This window comes from Acartia tonsa, chromosome 3 (assembly GCF_053477335.1).
Source record: "Acartia tonsa isolate MP-2025a chromosome 3, ASM5347733v1, whole genome shotgun sequence".
In the NCBI taxonomy this organism is placed as follows: domain Eukaryota; kingdom Metazoa; phylum Arthropoda; class Copepoda; order Calanoida; family Acartiidae; genus Acartia; species Acartia tonsa.
This window is the reverse complement of record NC_137262.1, coordinates 32320221-32334616: the sequence shown is the minus strand read 5'-3', so window position 1 is coordinate 32334616 and position 14396 is coordinate 32320221.

Sequence of the window (14396 nt, the reverse complement as noted above, 5' to 3'; positions counted from 1 at the left end):
AAAAATAATAGAGAAAAATGTCCATCTCTAATTTTTTTCTGAACTAATTGAGAGTAAATTGTATATAAGATTTGCTGGAAATATAGTATAGGCTAGATTTTAGACTGTTCCCCTTTTAAAAGGCAATTCAGCAATGTATTTTCTCCCCCTTTCATTCTATAGAAACAAGGTAAAAAAAAACACACTAGTTCAGTAGAAAAAAATAGTAGAAAATGGACAAATTTCAAAAGAAAATATTTAATCAGAAAATTCAATTCTTAATGGTAGTAAGTTTGTAAGCGGTTCACTATTATTTGACAACTTACTAGGCGTGCATGGGATTATGATTTGTGGTCCTGCCATAGGTGACATTAAAGGTAATAATCTGTTAAGGTCGGTAGGAGAATGATTATCATTGTCACTTGGATATGCAATATATGTTTTCACTTTATAATTGCTGTTAGATTTTTCTAGATCAATAGTGATATTTTCATTACAAATATTTGTTTGGTTTGCAAACTGTTCATTAGAACCTGAAATTAAAGGATTATTGACAAAGTTTTGACCAATTTTGGGCCAACAAATTTCGTCAGCTGATAGCACTGGAGTATTGGTGTTGGCTGTGGGGTCCCTGGCAAACCTGAGAAGCTGTAAAGGATGCATTGGGACATATGTTCTTTAGATGGTCGAGAAGTGTGGGATTTGATGGTCGGCGTTGCATTTCGATATGCTCAAATACGTGATCTTGAATGGTGGATTTGAGGTTGAGATATTCATTAGACTTAAAATCGACATCATCCAAAGGTACAAGAAAACCATTTTCCTTGTACATGTGTATGCATCTGGACTCAAGGAATTTGGTGTTTTTAGTTTCACCCTCTACTCTAAAGCTGTATAAAGGAAAAACAAACTCATTGTGCTTGCAAGCAGCAAAGTTGTTTAGGTTGTAGCTTGTTATGATGTTTTCTTCCAGTAGTTCCTTAAAGATGTTATTTAAGCATCGCACTTGAAATTTAAGCTTTGGAAAATTATTGAGAGAATATTGAGGTTTGGAAGCTTTGGGGCCAATATTTTTGTTGATATTGTAGAGTGCGGATTTTCTGGCACCTACACTGTTGAATATGACTGTAGCATCAAGTCGCTTAGATTTAGCTGGTAGCTGAATGACAGATTCTACTGCTCCCCATCCCCCTAGGTTACAGGCAATATTATGAGAGTTTGAATTTTGGATAGACCAAGTTTTCCTATTAATGTGAGCGATGCTAGTTATGTTAGGAATATACATTGATGTGGCAATAACTTTTAACTCGGGTGTTAAAACTGGGCTATGAAGATTGATAATTTCAGTTCTTGGTAGATCATATCTGATACTATGCAAAAGTTCGGCCCTTTTAATACGGGTTTTGTATTCATTAAGGAACCATTGTAGCTGCTGTTTGTGATCAATGAGATCACCTTTAGAAAGAGTCTCCATGTTAGAAACTGGTTAAATGTTTTTGGGTTGTTTGTAAGGGACCCAATAATAGGAATATGTGTAAGTAGGATTTGAAGAAATTAACAGATATTAAGGTTTGTTTCACTTTTCTAACCAAATTATAGTAAACTGATAACTTTTGTTTTCACATTTTTTTGATATAATGTATATGGTAATTGATTGTATATAAAAAATCACAGGATTCTGTTCATTTTAGGGCTTAAAATCGAAATTTCATACAGAAAAGATTTCTATAGACATCTTGACCTTACAAAGCTCAAAGGGCAACTTCATCCATAAAAGTAAAGCTCTGAAATAAAAATTCTACATGCAGCACATTTTATAAAACAGAATATTAAAAGAACACTGAACAAATATAGAATGACGTACTGACATTTTGAGGGGTAATTATGAACATGTTTCACAATAAACACTTTAGAATCATATTCATAGAACCATTATCTAAATAAAGATAGACTTGATAAAGATTCATGCAATTAAAATCCTCAAAAAATAAAGAAATATACATTCATGGCATTGAAATTATACAATCACTACACAATTTATTTGGAAGTATAGAATAAAAGGAAGGCATTCCTTTACAAATTATAAAAAAATATGTCTGATATAAAAACTTTAAGTTAAGATTTTTTCTTTTTAAGCTTTAAAAGTTCTTTTTTATTCTTTCGTCTCTTTAATTTTGTTCTTTCTAGTTATTCTGTCTAGCCAAAACTCTAATAGAGTTTATACAATGTCGCATTATAACAGAAAGGTTAATTTGAAAAATTCAAATATATTTTTGGAGAAATCTAATAAAAAAATAAAACTATCATCCTATCCGATTCAATTATAAAATTGTCAATATTTCTGATTCAGTTAGTTGATTGGACTCATTAAATCTAAGATTGAAATATTAGTTAATAAAAGTTGGGGTTATACCTTGGCACATGAAACTCCTTGCCAGTAAGGTCTTACAGAAAACATGGGATGTCTGTAGAATATTTTTCACATGCACAGGTATTAAAAAGCATAGGTACTAATCATGTACAGCACATATTATCTAGAGAAGTTAATATTTTTGTGTGGACAGCGGAAAGTGTAATGTTTAACGTCATAGAGTACGTCTAACAAAAGGGAGGATAAGATGGAAAGGAAACCCCTAAAAAAAGAGATGGATAATACTCGTATATTTATGACGTCACAAATGACACTTTCCGCTGTCCCGTTTTTGTATGACCACCCAGTGAACTTCCAGTCTGTCCAAGCTAATCTGTAAATCCAATTTGAGCAGCAACAAAATATAAGTTTTAGTTCCCCTTAGCACAAAATAAAGTTCTAAGATTTGAAAACAAGGGGTAAACTTAAAACTCTTTCCTTGGCCAAATCCATACTTAATTTTAATAGGGTTGATGCAGAAAAATTATAATATTTATTTTTTTTAGCTTAGCAGATCTAAATAGTTCAAATTGATCTGTAAAAATAATTTTATTTCTCTGAAACTAATCTCTGCTAGGTAAAAACTAGTTCTGAGTCGCAATAAGAAAACATGTATCATATGATTTCATAGAATATTTTACAAAAAATATGAATAAAATATGTCTATAATCTATGTTTTGGAGCAAACCACATTTAGATATTACAATTTAAATCCAATTTCTTAAAGTTTTATTCAAAACTCAGGTTTAGAATTTAGATATAGAAAACTAAATCTTTTTTTGTGTATAAAAGCTCTTTAAGCAAATATAGGTAAATTGTGTCTTTCCCCCTCTGATATTAAATACATTTCCCCCCTTTACTATTGAATCACCTAAAGTTTGAATAAGATGGTATTTCTAAGCATTTATCCCTTCATAGAATTTACCATTTTAAATATTTACCTAAATTCACCACCAGATCTAAATCCCAAGAAATTTTAAGATTTTAAAATTTTACATTTCAATTTATATTATATGATTTCTCAATTCTTCAATGTATAAGTAAAATTATAATAAATTACTGCAAAACCAAACAATAATCTTTCCATAAATTCTCAAACTTGCCTTTTTGTGAAACCGTAAGCGTAGCATCTCCATAGTTCGCATTAAACATCTTCATTTATTTAAATTATCGCAAGAATTAGCCTTTGAAATGGTGATTTCTTGATCGATTAAGCAAAATGTTTTGACGGCATCTTTTTGATAATGTGTTAAATTGTATGTAATCCTGGTAAGGTGACAGTTTTGAATTTTGTATCAGCAGAAAGGAAAGGATTATAAAAATAAGCTGTAAATTTAATGATCTTCGCTTTCATGGATGTTGCTTGCAATGTTCACTTAGACAATATGATAAATTTGATGTCCTCCTAAAGTAAAGTAGTATTAATGTTTGTCTGCAGATGGAAAAGTGGGACTTTTATTTATAGAACCCATTACACAAAACCTGAAATGGAATTACCCTAGAGGCTAAAGACGGGGCTTCAAGTGTAAATTAAAGAAAAACGCGAAAAAGGTGAATAATATAGATAGATAAAATTAGGTATTATGAATAAAAGATAGATAGCTATCCAGCAAGAGTAGATAATGCTAGATAGATAAAATTAGGTATTATGAATAAAAGATAGATAGCTATCCAGCAAGATAAACAAACATATGAATATTTCATATTAACCTTCCTCATCAATTCAATTGGATGTTTCTATTAACTAACTAATAATCAGTAGGGCAGGGTTTTTAAATATTTTCCACATAATCCGCTTCCTTTCTACAAGAATAAAACCAGTTCCTTTATAACTCAACAAAGATGACAACATCAAAGCTCTGAAATGGTAGGACAAACAAACAAAATTGGAAGTAAATTTTTTTTTAAATCGTACATTTTTGAACTTGATTATAAAGATGCTTCGCTTATAAAATTGTACCTTGTTGTAATAGGAATAGGTACTCCAAAATTAGACGAAAATGATAATTATATTACATAAAAATTGTTATCAAAAAGGTTAATATTTTTTTTTAAAAATACGAATTGCCATATTTTGGTCAGGTTTAGACTTCTAGCTGATTTTTAGAATTGTATAAGGTTGATTTTACCTGAGGCTTAGGGGTAGTTGAAGCGCAGCTTCCAAGCCCTGGAAAAGAGATTATTTAAACTTAACAAATTAGTTATATAGCCAGAATAAGTTCCAAATGTTTATTCGTGTTTATATGGACACTTATTTACTTTAGAATGAGAGTTGACCTGGCCGTGAATACTGAATTATGCAAGCCTGTCCAAATACAATATGGATGGACATACAAAGTTGTTCTCTGTAATATAGCAGTTGCAAGTTTGTATATTTATTTATATGTTTGTACACTAAAACATCCAGAACCGCCTTTCTCTCTGTCTAAATACAATATGGATCTATATATAAAGTTATTCTCTATACTATATAGCAGTTGGATGTTTGTGTAACTATTTATAGTTTTGTGAATTAAAACCTCCAAAACGGCTTGACTGATATCAGGTACATTTTCCAAAATAAAATGGCTGAAGGCCAGTGGCACATCTACTAGCAACGAACTATAATAGATAAAAGACAATTAGGTCGATAAAGACTATACAATTCAAAACTTTTAGCTTTCTTCCAAAAACATACAAACTTAAATTTTTGTCTAATAAATCAAGTTTGTTGCAATTTTTGTTGTAGTTTTGTAAAACCTCCTATTAGATGGAAAATAAAAAATGTTTCTGTATTTGACATTTTTTATAATTAAAAAGCATACAACATTGCACAAAATTAGATTAGTATGTTTGCAAAAAACGCAAATTGATAAAGCTAATTGGAATGTCTTCAATCCTTTGCTTTATTGATATGTCTTTAGAAAAGGGAAATACTATAGCAATTAATAGAGTATGCTTGAATCTTAGTAGATACTAATAGGATGGACAAAGTATGCTACATTGATACAAGGACATATATATTCAAATTTCTGGATAAAATATAACAAAAAATATTAAATTTCTTGCAGAAAGCTTTACAACAAATAAGGAAGGTATAAAGGCATTACTGTAATATCTGTTTTGTTTATAGTAAGAATTATAGAGTGGCCTCACTACTAATGCCAGATATATAAAGATAAGATATAATATATGAGTCTCCTAGTACTAATATCTTGTATTAATAGTAAGAATTATAGAGTTAATAATACCAGATATATGAAGATAAGATATAACATATTTGTATTAATAGTAATAATTATAGAGTAGCTTTATAAAGGTGAGATAAGATATAATATATGAGTCTCTGCGTGCCAATATCTGTTGGCTTAATGGTAAAAATTCAATTAAATGCACCATTTCAGTTGCAATCACAGCGTGGCTACAAAACCGCATGAAATAGCAGAGTAAATTAAAACACAATTATTTTGTTACAAATAAAGTTTCATATTCTATTGTATTACTGTTTACTGTTCTTTGGTGGAGATTTAAATATACAATTTAAATTAGATGTGACACTGAAAATGTCATAATTAGTGATTTATTTACTAAGACTGCGAAAAAGTTAAAAATATTTTTACAATTTATCTATCTCTCACGTTTTAGTTGTATAGCTGTTTTATATGTTAACCCCAATCAATGGATTGCATTTAATTTCACTTTGGTGATTAACTATGCTTCATTCAAATTAGATTCAAATTTTTAAATGTCCTTTGAAGTAAAAAAAATACTAGATGGATAAATATTCGATCATTTATTATTGGCATTTAAATAAAGAGGCTCTGTAGTTCAATTGATATTAATGTGGGGGGGGGGGGGGAAACATTAAAGCAACCCAAGATAAAAATTTATGAGGCTTAAAAAACTCAATCAGTTCATTAGTTTTTGACAGACAATAAAAACCCCTGACTACTGTTTTAAAAAGTGTAAGGATAAAAAGAATGAAAGTGCGGCTAATTCTAATTATTTGTATTTTTTCTAATCTTTACTTGTCAATTGTTTTCTGACTAAAAGATCATTTAAATGTTGATAACATTCCATGTTATCCAAACTCTAAAGTATTTTAAATCGACCTTATTGGGTAATTCAAAATAAAAAAGCAAAGAAATAGCTTATATACTACTTGAGAACTATATTTTTGTTGTTGACAATTTGTAGCCAGTTACTCATTAACTTGCATCAGAACTACCCTAACACTCGTAAAGCCTTGCCACAAATTATTAAAAAACATCTAAATATTATCAATTTGCTCTGCATGTCTCAATTTGGAGAAAAAAAATTTGGCCAATTTTCACAAAAAAATGAAATATTTAGTAATTACATAATTTGTGCATGTAATTTTGTAATTTTGTGCTTGAATGCAGTGAAATGAGCTAAATAGATAAAGTAATGAGTGCTGTGCACTTCAAAATTAGTCAACCTACATAACTGCTAAAAAATCAAACACATAAAAAGGAATGAATTTATTATTACTTTGTTCTTACTTGGATCGTTTACTCAAATAAACTTGCAGGTGGTTAAAATAACACGAATACTCCAACAACTCCCTTTACCAAGTCCCCAACACTCCTACTGGATGAACGAACAGACTTAAAAATTATGCCCAGTTAGCAACAGACGACATTTTTCCCCCTGTCATAATATCCACGTAGATATAAGATCAATTACTACAAATCTTTTAGTGATATGGTGATGACAAATCTGTAAAAAGACGATTAGCAACCAAAATAAAAGGTGGAAAAACTAGGGTATATATTTTTAAGAACTAAAGTTCAAATTATAAAGTCTAAAATTAGCTGTAACGTCTGAACTACGGCTTCCAATTGAACCAGGACTGAAAAAATCCATTACAAAACTGGAAAAATTTTGCACTTGCAAATTCTTACACAATTCCTTTTTTAACAGCACATCTTCTATATAATTGGCATGTCTGCTGTCATAAGAATCTTTTATTGTTTGTTAGGACAATATTTTTATTTTTAAAAATATAAGTTCCCCAATGATGATACACTAAATTACCCTTTATGTAGATTAATATTAGTGATTGAAACGTATGGACACTCAACTAAATGAACGAACCTATCAAAATTCAACAAAAGTCCCCAAAGTTGTGAAGCCAACGAATAAGAAAACGTTATCATTAGACTTTGGGGACTAGTGTGATAACAGCAAAATGTCCCCTTCCTCCCTGCTTCTTATTGCAATATTATTTGATATAACTGTCCTTGTTTTCATGTTAGTAAAGACAGCTGGCTAAAGAACCCAAGGACTAATATGTTTTAATTGTTCTATGTGTAACTAATCATTAAGCGTTAGGCATGTTGTGCATGTCCGTTAAAGACTAAAGATAAACTTGAAAATGTATCCTATAAAATTAATTTTTGTATGTAGCTCTGCAAAGGTCCGGAGATAGTTTTAGACTATTGTTTTTTTTTAAATTTCAGTCTTGCGATTGTTTTGGGCTACTTTTCTACCACCTTCCTACTCCAACAAATCCTAGATACTAGGGGAGCAGTCGCTAGTATACAATAAAATGTCAATTGTTTGTTCAATTTAGCTTTATATCATGGTCCTCAATTATTGGCCAGTTCGTTCATCTAGTAGGAGAGGAGAAGAAGAGGTAAAGACGGTGAATGGGGTGTTGATTATAATCATTCTAGCCTGGTACGAGCGTACAGAGTACATGAAAATTTGTTGCAACATCCAAGTAATAATATATCGATTATTATCCTCCAAGACAAAGATTTTTTTTAACCAAGGCAAATAGATAAATACAGAAATATAACATAATTTAAGATTGTATTCATTAATTAAATCTTCAACATTTGAAATAATATTTTATCACTTTTAAAATTTTATTTGTAATATAACTCAACTCATATGAATTTATATTGTATAAGTTAGATAGATATCCAAAATTGCAAAAGTTTGTTCAAAATCTGCCGCCTTTGTTCATATTTGTTGCTGCCCATTTCATATCCTTTCTAGCCAATATATCTATCTCTCTAATTATCTATCTAATTTATCTATGTATCTATCTATCTATTCTACAATGCACTATTTATGCAAATTAACTGCTAAATCTTATGCAAATAAATCAGCAACGTCATTTACTTCCTTAGATTATTATTAGCACATCTTCTGTGTCCAATTTGTGTATCTATCGTTAGCATGGAGAATTAATTGGCTCCTAAATAGGTGCAACAGTTAGGACTTTAAGACAAAAGGGGTGAAATTAAATCAATAGCTTTTATGATTTGATCTTAATTAAACAAGATCTTCTCTTAATAGAAAATTGCTATGTCATTCATTAATATAGTTATCTAATCCATTTTAGCATGTTATGGTTGCTTGTTTTACCATCCCTTGATTTTAAAACTCAAAATAGGATAATCAAAATATTTTTTTGTCAACCAAAAAAATGCAGAGGTTTAAAAGGATAAAACAGTGTACGATAAATTGGTTATAAACAATATCCTTCTGTGAATTGCAATTTAAAAAAAAAAAAGTTTTTGCAATAAAGGTTTGCTTTATACTATCCAATCATGATATAAAAAGCCCCAAAGTTTTCAAGTCAACAAAATTTACAGTTCAATATCCCCTCCATCCGTTAAAAATCAGAAAGAATAAGAAAGTGTAAATGTTTATTTTCGCAAAATTTCTATTAATTTAAATATACGTATCCTTGCAAAATATTTGACTGTAAATTTAAAGTGTAAATGACAAGTTTCGCAGAATATAATACTAAATTCGCACATCTGATTTTAGATACATTATGATGTTCTCAAGAATATATTTCCATTAGTGTCCATTGTGATGTAAGTAGATGGCAAATAAATATCATCAAGGACGGCTAAGCTTTTTATTTGGATGGGTTTATGATGAGGGTTTTAAATTTCTTTTAAGGGGTTGAATGTTCTTCTTATATAAACTGTTGGGGGTGTTTATTTTTTTCTGATGAGGGGGGGGGGGAGGTTAAACACCTCTTTACCCCTCTCCCCCTCCCTCAATAAGTCCGAATAAGCAATCGGTCTGTTTCGTTTTGTTATTTGGAATTTCTCCAATTTGCTGTCAGCTGTTGTCATATTAATTTTATGCATTGCAGCTACTCTATTACTAGGTAGTAGGGTATATCCACTCTTTCATATCACTATTGTCTACTCTTTCATATCACCATTGTCTACTATTTTAATAAATATTTATTCAAATTAAAAAATATTTGAATAAAATTCCCAAATCTAGTTCAGCCTGCTATGTAGTGTGTATGTATGTAAAATTGTAGCATGAATTTTCAAAATGCCTAGGGAATAGTATAATGGATTTATAGTTTTTCTGGATACAGTCTTTCTAAACTTAAAATATTTGTTTTTCTAAACTCTTTTCTAGAAAATATTTTTAAACTACATAACTATATAACAACCTCTAAAGTTCTCGGGCGGCTATTTAACCCCCTCATCAACCAAAAAAACCTTTCAAAGCCCTAAAAAAATTGTTGGCGAATCGCGCCATGGTTCAATGTCTCTGGTTTTCCAAATTAAGTAAATTTTGGGTTAATTCACACCCAAAATGTGGATTTTATGACGTTTTTAGGAGCTGTTATTTCTAAACAAGAGGCAAAATCTGAACAGGTGCTATATCCATGAAACTACAATAATCTAATGATATTAAAGATGGGAGATGCGTTTGTGCACTTTCAATTTCATTTTTGCATTTTCTACCTTTCTGCCACACATATTTATCTATCTATCTATTTTCTATCTTTCTGCCTCACATATTTATCTATCTATCTATTTCCTATCTTTCTGCCACACATATTTATCTATCTATCTATTTTCTATCTTTCTGCCACACATATTTATCTATCTAAATTTGATTTTCAATTAGTTTTGACAATGTTTTTAAGCATCGAATCCATTCTCTATCTTTTTGTTACAGATATTTATATATCTATCCATTTTCTATCTTTCTACTACATATATTTATCTATCTATCTATTTCCTATCTTTCTGCCACACATATTTATCTATCTATCTATTTTCTATCTTTCTGCCTCACATATTTATCTATCTATCTATTTCCTATCTTTCTGCCACACATATTTATCTATCTATCTATTTTCTATCTTTCTGCCACACATATTTATCTATCTAAATTTGATTTTCAAATAGTTTTGACAATGTTTTTAAGCATCGAATCCATTCTCTATCTTTTTGTTACAGATATTTATATATCTATCCATTTTCTATCTTTCTACTACATATATTTATCTATCTATCTATTTTCTATCTTTCTGCCACACATATTTATCTATCTATCTATTTTCTATCTTTCTGCCACACATATTTATCTATCTATCTATTTTCTATCTTTCTGCCACACATATTTATCTATCTATCTATTTTCTATCTTTCTACTACACATATTTATCTATCTATCTATTTTCTATCTTTCTGCCACACATATTTATCTATCTAAATTTGATTTTCAATTAGTTTTGACAATGTTTTAAAGCATCGATTCCATTCTCTATCTTTTTGTTACAAATATTTATATATCTATCCATTTTCTATCTTTCTACTACATACATTTATCTATCTATCTATTTTCTACCTTTCTGCAACACATATTTATCTATCTATCTAATTCCTATCTTTCTGCCACACATATTTATCTATCTATCTATCCATTTTCTATCTTTCTATCACACAAATTTATCTATCTACACATTTTCTATCTTTATGCCACACATATATATCTATCTATCTATTTTCTATCTTTCTGCCACACATATTTATCTATCTATCTATTTTCTATCTATCTGCCAGAAATATTTATCTATCTATCTATTTTCTAAATTTCTCCCATACATTTCTATCTATCTATCTATTTTCCATCTTTCTCCCATACATTTCTATCGAACCTCGTAAAAGTATCGGACTATGACGTCAGAAAAAATTAACAATTAATCAATGAGAGATCGCTATATATTTTACCATTGGTCAATTACAGTGAATACTGGCTTCTCATTGGTTAATTGTTAATTTTTTCTGACGTCATAGTCAGACTGTCTTAACCATAACACTTTGGTTAAGTGTGACTTCCGAATTTGCGGGAAGTTCTAGAGATCTTAGTCTTACAAGGCAAAACCCCCAACACCAGGAACCATCAAGTTTCAACAGCAGGTTTGAGTATAGATTTATTGACACAAACTATTTCAAAGTCCTGAAATTACAAAATCAATTAATACAAAATTCCAGTTTTTATATCCACACAATATTATTTGCTTTTTAAAAATCTTTTTTTCTACGGTTAAAGAATCTTTGGGTACTTTGGCTTTAAAGGAAAATTATTTGGTTTAATAGATCATTGTTAAATGCATAAATATAAGCACATAAAAATTACTAAAACATAATATTTGAATCATAATAAAGTTTCACGTGTAGCTGGCTAAACCTTTAAACTTAATAAATCCGTCCTATATGCCATACAATTATTTAAAATGAAGAAAAAACTACCTGAAGTTCTTATGGTTTAAGCACCTGGCATACTAGGGTTATTCACGCACTATGAGACCAATGATAGGCCCGACTCAATTCTCCGAATATCTTTATCCACACACATGTAATTCAAAAGTAACGTGGAGAGACCCAAACATAAACAATATTCAAATGCCGCGACTCTTTAGGAAAGTTAAACAAAAACGAAATTTTTTCTTGACTGGAATTATGGAGTAAGGAAATTAATTTCGATCTTGATAAACACAAAGCTTCCTCGAAAAGAGGTTAAGACAACTTTTACGAGGTTCATTTCTATCTATCTATCAATTTTCTATCTTTCTATCACACAAATTTATCTATCTACATATTTTCTATATTTCTGCTACACATATTTTTCTATCTATATATCCATTTTCTACCTTTCTGCCACACAAATTTATCTATCTATTTATTTTCTATCTAAAATTCTAAAATTCACAGTTTACTTTTAAATTTTTAACCAAGATTATCTATAAATCACTAAAATATAGCATACACACTACACATTTGTATATAGAAAAGTAATAAAAAAGTTATGAATATATTACTAGGATAAAGGAACTGGTCAATGGACGATATAATAAATTTCTCGTTGGTTAAAACCATAAAGCTGAATTAACTTAATTAAGTTAGGATAGGTTAAGCTGAGCTAGCAATTGACCTATGTTTGTTTCTACTCCTTTACAGAAGAAAATTTGAATCTCAATTTGCCTATCAATCATCCAGGCCTTGTGAATGTGTATTTATATACAATTTAATATATGAATTGTATATACAAGTGCGTGCCCATGATTTAAGGTGGGGAGGGGTGTAAAGCAAATATTAACAGTTAACACCCTCTAACCTAAAACTGTGACCAAAAGGGGTAAGAGTGAAAGGAATAATTGGCTATTAGAAAAGTGACCCCTTCCCCCCGACCTAGAAAAAAGCAGTGTGCACGCCCATGTCAGAGATATAAAGGGATAAGTCAATGGCCAGAAAATTTATGCACATCCCTTATTATGATACAAAAACTTATACTTCTGTAGATTACAATTAGTGGTCAAAACCAATCAAAATACATTAAAAGTCCCCAAAGATGGTGAGCCAACGAATAAATAAACGTTATTTTAAAACTTTAGGGACTAGTGTAATAAACAGCTAAATGTCTTCTCCCTCCATGGTCCAATGTATATATGTAAAACTATTTTGTATATAGAAATATTAAATGAATATTCAGAATTATAAATTTAAAATTGATCTTGTTTCTTGTTTCTCTTCTTTGTTATCAATGGTTTTCAATAAACTTGGGACCAGTCTTTTAAAATAATTTATCTTTTTGTTTTGCATAAAATGATTGAATGGGTTAAATCACTCTGCGTTATATCATACCCAAAAGTAATGTTATTTTGTTACAAAGTTTATTAACTGCTTAACATTAAAGCAGGTTTTAGACTATTTTTACTGGGAATATGGCAACCTAGGGCGAAGAGTTGTTGGTTCTCTTTTGAAAATCGCTCAGTGGATATGAAAAATCCCCCTTCCAAAACATTTCTGGTTTAGCTTGGGCTAGAGGTGAGAAACTTGAAAAAGATACACTTTTTGCCACATATCCCTGTAAATCCCTCAGAAGTAGTTTATCCTACCCATTTTAAAATTTACTTTTTTTATAGAAGAGGGTGGGACACGTTTGGTTCCCCTCTAAGTCAAAACTCTAAGGATCCAAATACTGAAATATATTTTTTTATGGTATTCTTATGTTATGAACAGAATAGACAATATTTAATGTTTAAAAACCGGAACTTTATGCCTATATTCCATTATCTCTGCTGAAAAAGTCCAATGCGGATAAAAATTGATTGGAATTTTGAAAGGGGTATTCATACACACTAGCAAATATTTATTTTCCCATTCATATATGTAATCTTATCTTATAATGAATTCCCTATATCTATATTAAGGTGGTATCATAAGTCCGAATTCAGTGTTGGGGACCTTTTTTGTCTTCTTGTAAATTTCTTTCTTCTTTTTCTTAGCAACGTTGCAGGTATTTTATTTGTTACCGACGCTATTGGCTAATATTCAATTCAAGACCCAATTGAAAGTTGGCACAGAATCCACACCCCGTGGTTAGAGTTACATATAGCTTGTGGCCCCTCTGCTATTTTACTTTAATGTAAACAATATTGTTTAATATAACATTCTCTAAATGACAACTACATTCACTGTAAATAGGTCCATTTCAACATTTTTTATCATCTTTTTTGAAATTCTGCAACTCCATAATTGATTTCAACCTCTTTACATTCATAAAAGGTAAACACAAGTCTATATATTTGCTATAATGCATAAACATCCTTTTAAAGAGGAAGGTTAAAAGAAAATGAACTCAATTTAAATTTTATCAAGGAGTGTTTTACATAGAATTAGAAATTAGTTTTTATGCTTTTCTGCATAGCAAAGATTTTATCGTT